Raw genomic sequence first — 6,942 nt, 5'->3', positions numbered from 1 at the left:
AGTCCAATTAAAATGCGGCATTAAAGCAAAATGCTTCTTTTTCTATTTATTCGGATGATATAAACTGAAAAGAAATGACGAGGGAAATTAATAGACACAGTAAAACAACGACTTAAAACATTAGAGAACAATGCGAAGGGCAACAAAAATAACACATGCCTAATCCTAACAATATGAATTTTGTTTTTTTGTTTTCACTATCTTCTACATACATTGGTGAACTTTCCCTATCACATCGTCAGTTATGCCATGTTTTAGCAATGGAACACCGACCGAAATCTTCCGAGCTTAGCCGAGTTTTCCCGTGACGGACGAATGCTCCCGCCTCATGCCAGTTTTGCTACCAGTCCGCTTCCGACATCGCGTGCGTACAGGTTGTAGGTGCGTGTAAATCGAGCTGTAAGCTGCTTTGGCTTGATAGTTCGCAAGCGAAAGTGAAAAGCGTTTGTTTACACTGGGCGACTAGTGTGTGTTACTTTGTGATCAATCTTCTGTTGTGTCATCTCGAGTATTCATGAGAGTGGACATTTTTTATTAAGGTAAAATAATACTTCTATTTTCTCTTCGTATGAAAATTTCAAACTTAATAGCAAATATTTGTAAGGTTTAGCAAGGATTAATTTAAATGTCAAGTTGAATACTATTAATCATATTTTAAAATTATTGTCATATATGAATACTTGAAGAAAAAACAAATACTGTGACACAGTTTTATTCATTTGATGAACATTGAGATAACCAATGCTAGATATCTTGATATCTCTCAGTTTGAGATCTCCCTCCTGGATAAATAGCATTCTCGTCTTTGGTGTTCCTCGCCAAGTTCAATTCCAGAGGATAACCCATGTATTTTGAATTCAATATTCAACTGTGGGTCTACGTTTTAGATATAGTTTCGTCTCTGAAAAAAGATTGCGAAATAATATCTTCCACGTTAGAGCTAAATTTAATGATAGATGTTGTCTAATAGCAACGTTTAGCTTTTGATTATGTGACCTTCAAATCAGCACTTCAAGTATTATGATGGAAAGGTACATGATTCAGATACGTTCTTTTCTCTTTTTCTTTTTTGCTTTTTTTTTAGCTCCCTCGTGGGTAAGTAATTGGCGTACGCGCCTTTGGCGTAAAAGACCCGGGTTCAATTCTCAGCGGTAACTTATGTTAAGCTGTAGATCCCCGTTTCATGTAGCCTAACTGTTGAAAAAGGGCACTGAACTCAAATCGTAAATCACGTCCAATTTTTGGTTATATTGCACATCATTATTCTCTTAACCAGACATTCTTCCAGAAAATTTTTTCCAAGGGCTCGATTTTGCTTTTGCCTCCCCTGCATAGAATTTTCTGGAAGAAACTATGTTTAGGAGACCTACTCAAAAATTGGGTGCATCTAAAAAAATGAAAATAGAATGAAATCTTTCAGTTTAGCGTCCCAAGATTATGTCCGTTAGGCTAAGGGAGACGTATGGAAGGTAACTGAATGATAATGAAGAATTGGTGGAATGAGGATATGAGAGGAAACAGGAGTACCCCGAGAAAACCCCGAGACGCATTTATCCGAAAGGAAACTGATCTATGTAATATTGAAAATTCACAAATGTGGACTTTCACACAGTTTGCCTCAAGAAGAGGACATACCCCGGGAATCTTCAACCCAAGGCTCGCTCCGTCGAGTTCCTTGCCATGATTACGCCGTTTTCAAAAATTAAATACTTACCAATAAACTCGATTGAAAATAGCCTACGAGAAAGAAATTTACCTACCATACTACGCTTATGCTCGGTATGCCAGAGGAGATTGATGATTGGAACACGAGAACCTCGAGAAAACCTACTAATACAATAGTGTAAACTACAAACTCACATAGCCTGGAATTGAACCATGGTCCCCTTACATCAGAGATGAGCGATACCGTCTCCTTCCATGAAATTCGACTGACAAGTTCTACCGCAGTATAACTTAGTGATCCGCAAACATAAATGAAATTTGTGTGGGCTGCAATGTCTGACGGATTGAAGATCCTTGTGGCCATGGGTGGGCAGTTCGCGGGATTTGAAGACCTACAAGGAGAGTCCCCTTGGTCTAGATTCCCTCCAAAATACTTTGTAATTGACATTTACTTGTACACTTTTTAAATGAAACTACATTTCTTTAGTAGCGAAATGACTGGCGTAGATCTGACTTTTTACTTTCTTTATATATATATATATATATATATATATATATATATATATATATATATATATATATATATATATATATATATATAAACTAACTATATCTTTTTCTGAATGGTATAGGGCAGTGTTTGTATTGTGTTTTCTGATAGAGAATAATACCGGTACAATACTACATAGACGTAGTATGTTGTATGTTGAACCTACAGACTTTGGAGTTTGGACCACTCCCAACAAAATTTTTTGAGTGCGCATCTAGTTTCAGCAGCTAATTGCCCCCTCCCTAGATTTTCGAGTGGGGATGGATTCTACGAAATACTTGTCAAAACATATTCGATTTAATATATTTATTGTAGTTAATAAGGCTATATAGTATTCGTCAATATTAATTGTTTTACATGAAGTATTATGTGCATCAAAGAAGGTGTATATATTGGCGACTTTGCTTCTGTGTCTGTCTTCTTGTTTCTACTTGGAATAAATCCCTTTGATGTTTCTGTTTGCGACAATCGTTCTTTTGATATGATTTGCTAAAAAACGTTCCTTGCATAAGAGTGACATGGATCACAGTTCTTTATATCCAGGGAAACAGCCCCTTTCTCTTCCGGATAATACCAGCAAGAAAGGCGTCCTTTGGGGCTCCAGGTCGGAAATTGTCTATCCCCTGTGTTTTAATTTTAAATACATTTTAATCAGCAGGATACTAATGTACCAATAATAAACTTGAAAATCTATTTACATCTGGACTCTTGCCCCCAAGCAAAATCTGAAAATACGCTACTGCCTGGGAGAAACATACTCTTAATATGCAAACATAGGACGATGCCAGAAACAATAGATCTAAGAAAATTCCGATATATGAAACCATTGGCATCATCTCGCTCGTCCACGCTGGACGACTAGGTGAGTGACGGAATAATTGAGCAGAGGCAACTGCACTCCCGAGAAATTTATTACTCATATTCTCTAGCGTTTTAACCTTCCTCATAGTTGTGGCCGAACTATGTATTGAAACCAGTAGCGGAATCTGGCAACCCGAAGAATATCTTTCAGTTGTTTTCGCGATTCACATAAGATCTACCCCACCTATAACCTCATGCCCATCACGTGTGTGTGCGTGGAAGGGAGAAGGAGTAAAGAAATGAGGAAGCGTCTTAGGACCAGTACCATCCCGGTATTCGTCTGCTGTGAGTGAGAAAACCACGAAGAATTTCACTCAGGATATCTAGCCTGAAAAGCTGTTACACCTTATCGACCGAATGTCTCCACCGGGATTCGAACTCAATACCGCTTACATCAAAGATAAGAGCATTAGAAACTACACTACACAGGGCCACTACTCTCCCAACTAATATTAGTTTAATAGCAGCCTATCTAAGCAAGTAGAAATTAGCATGTACTGTCATGTATTAACAGAATTACCTAAATATGGCCTTGTTTCAATCTACAAATCGATAGAAACTGAAATATTCATTTTGTAACTTCAAAAATTAAACACGGCTAGAGAAATCATGTTTAAAAAATCTTCAGAAAATAGATGTCCGTATTAACTTGTGAGTACTGTTGTGCCATGAAGGAAAACACTGCTATTATCTATCATAGCATAATATGTTAAAGCTAGCAGCAAAAATACAACAAATCATGTATATTATTTATTGAAGACTAGCAGCGTTCACCCCGCTTCGCTGCGGTCACCCCGGAACGCAATAAACTTTGTTACTTAGATAATTTTTACTTTTTCGCTTTCAAGTGATATGATAAAAACCATAGAAGATTGCAGTAAATGTTAACATTATATCGCCTGTCATTTATGTTAACCCGCCCCGCTTCGCTGCGGTCACCCCCGAACGCAATAAACTTTGTTACTTAGATAATTTTACTTTTTCGCTTTCAAGTGATATGATAAAAACCATTATAACGCCTGTCATTTATGTTAACCCGCCGAGTGACACGGTCATGCGGGTTGCATATAAATACGTTTATTTTTATACCTATGATGAACTAACAAAGGATTTGTACGTAATGGACACCTGAATGGTCAATTATCTCAAGACACTGGTAATTGAAAATTAAAGTGATATGATAAAAACCATCTAGGGTCCAAATCCTAATAACCCCCCAAAAATAAAAGAAATTGGTTCAGCCGTATTAGCGTGATGAGCGGACAAAGGATTTGTACGTTCTCTTTTATATATATAGATATACCATCAGAAACAAGATAGGAGATCCTGTCCCCAAATGGCACTTGTGTATCCACTAATGATTGAAACCCGGAGCCGAATTGACAAACCTTTGCGTCCTAGGCTATAGTTCCTAGAACGTGCTCTCTCTCCTACCCCCTCCCCAATAAAAATTAAGTTTTTGCGTTGTAAATTACGTTAAAATTGTTGTAGAGAATAGTTGGAAGGAAAATGAAATTTTTCAGTTTAACGACTCCACGATTATGCCTTTTACTGAATGGTTTGAGTATTCAATCGTGGTTACACACAAGCAGCTTGATGTGTAACTAATGATCCTGCAATATAAACGTGTATTCAACAATAAGCTGCTTATTGTTGAATACACGTGCTTATTGTTGAATACACGTTTATATTGCAGAATCATTAGTAAAACCCACTATCTGGACGTATAATCTGTAATATAGAAAACACATACATACGAAATCTCTAGTATAATACATTAATTTATTCTATAATATATAAAACGCGGAGGAGGAGCTAAAGGGACTCTAGAGGGGGCAAGGGGGTGGGAGCCGCCCCGGTGACATCATCTGCTACCCAGCTCCTCCCAGACATGTATTGTAAGAAAGACCAAGAAATCAAATTTTCGGTATAAAAAATGCCCACCAAGAAATTAAAGCTAGCATCGTCACTGCGCTCTAGGTTGCAACCTACTGAGTCTGGCCTTTTAAAACCCACTATTATTTTAGATTAATTCTTTTAGATTAATACTTTTTATTGTTTCTTTTCAGCATCAAGCGAAATATGACTGCTATTTATGGTGGAATTTGACGCATTACTTGATTCAGTATCTGAAAAGCTTCGTATACTCCCATATTTGAATCCGAAACGGGACCAAGCGTACAGAAATCACGAGATTTGTCACCCTGTCACAAAGTGATACCTCCACTAATTCTAGGGTTGCAGTGGCTCAGTGGTAAAGCGTTCACCTCTGTTGCCTGAGGTCTCTGGTTAGATCCCAGCTCGCGCCAAGTGAACTTTGTGGTAGACACTGTGTGTGTGGATTTCCTTGAAGTTTTCCCGTTTCCTCCCACTTTATTCATTCCACCATTTCATTCATTTCCGATCATCATCGTCTCCTTTAGCGTACACGGCATAATCGTGGGATGTAAAACTGAAAATTTTCATTTCATTTCTTCCACTTGTTCTGTCAACTGAACATCGAATCCGTTCCCTCTGCCTATCTTAGCCCATTGTAAATTTTTAGGAACTGGGGAGGACGCCGTACATTTTTTTCGAGGTAGGGGACGACGTCCCCGCGTTCCCCCTCACTTTTACCCCTGGTTTATATCTAAAATATGTTTTATTTATTTATTTATTTATTTATTTGAACTTGCCCATCAACTAATATGCGATTACACAATATTAATGCTAAATCTAAATATGGTTATAGCCCTTGTACTTATATTAAACAGAGTACTTTCATGTTCAATAGTATCACCACTGTCAATTTTTAAATAGTTAAATTGAAACAACACAGTTTTGATTGTGACAATCCATGCTACAATTGTGACGGTTTAATTGCTGAAATACACAAATATTAATGCTTAAATCTAGATGTGGCCTTTGTCCTAGTCAAGAGACAGTGCATGTTATGACATCTATGAGCGTCAAGCAGTCAAGTGATAGTGCATGTAATGACATATATGAGCGTCAAGCAGTGAATTGATAGTGTACGTAATGACATCTATGAGCGTCAAGCAGTGAATTGATAGTGTATGTAATGACATCTAACACAATGAATGTTTCTTGTTATGGAATTAGTCTGACGCATTGAGGCGTTTTCCGTTTATGATTAGGATTTAATGTCTGGGTAGAAGAAGAATGAAACTGTCAATTACAGAATATACTGGAATAAAAGAGCAAATGTTGCAATGCTTATACACTTCTGGTAACAAAAAGTGGGACGGCCTTCCAGAGTCTAGTCCGAAAAGTTAAACCTGGATTCTTACGTCTAAAGGAAATCTATTTTTCTTTCATTGTTACAAACCAATATGCGTGTTCTCTAATAGAAATAGAAAATGAAATGAAATCTTTTTGTTTTACGTCCCGCTGTTATGTCGGTTAGGCTAAAGGAGATGGTAATGATGAATAATGAATGAAATTGTGGAATGAAGAAAGTGGAAGGAAACGGGAGAACTCCGAGAAAACCTACGCGCACGGTGTTTGTCCACCACAAGGTTCACTTGGCAGGGGCTGGAATCGAACCCGGGGCCCCTAGCACCAGAGGTGAACGCTCTACCACTGAGCCACCGCGGCCCCCTAATGGAAATAGAACATCTGCACATTGCCTCCAAGTAAAAATTCAGATGGCATGTCGAAAGTAGTGTTAAATTTTACAAAAAAGGAAGAAAAATAAGATAAAAAGTGGTATACTACATGATACATGATTAAAGCCTATGTATGGAAAGTATATCTTCAACCGAAGAGTAACAGAAACAAACGAAAAGGCTAATAGGCACGCGCTCTTGTGCTAGTAGATAACATAATCAATTCGCGTGCTAATGTTTATTTTTAACATGGGTTTG

General features: G+C 37.6%; 1 protein-coding gene across 3 annotated transcripts in view; it reads left to right on the top strand.

The window, feature by feature from the left end:
* Positions 1-358: 358 nt before the first annotated feature.
* The window catches only part of LOC145662786 (Ig-like and fibronectin type-III domain-containing protein 2), a 1,216,055-nt gene continuing 1,209,471 nt past the window's right edge, over positions 359-6,942 (top strand). For all 3 annotated transcript variants that reach the window (XM_081728668.1, XM_081728663.1, XM_081728665.1), the window contains exon 1: positions 359-539. The gene's annotated coding sequence lies outside the window, so the exon portion shown is untranslated. The remainder of the gene's footprint in view (positions 540-6,942) is intronic.

This window comes from Thermobia domestica, chromosome 10 (genome assembly GCF_964235325.1).
Source record: "Thermobia domestica chromosome 10, izTheDome1.hap1.1, whole genome shotgun sequence".
Classification (NCBI taxonomy): domain Eukaryota; kingdom Metazoa; phylum Arthropoda; class Insecta; order Zygentoma; family Lepismatidae; genus Thermobia; species Thermobia domestica.
The sequence above is the reverse complement of the archived record's forward strand: the minus strand, read 5'-3'. Positions and strand labels throughout refer to the sequence as shown.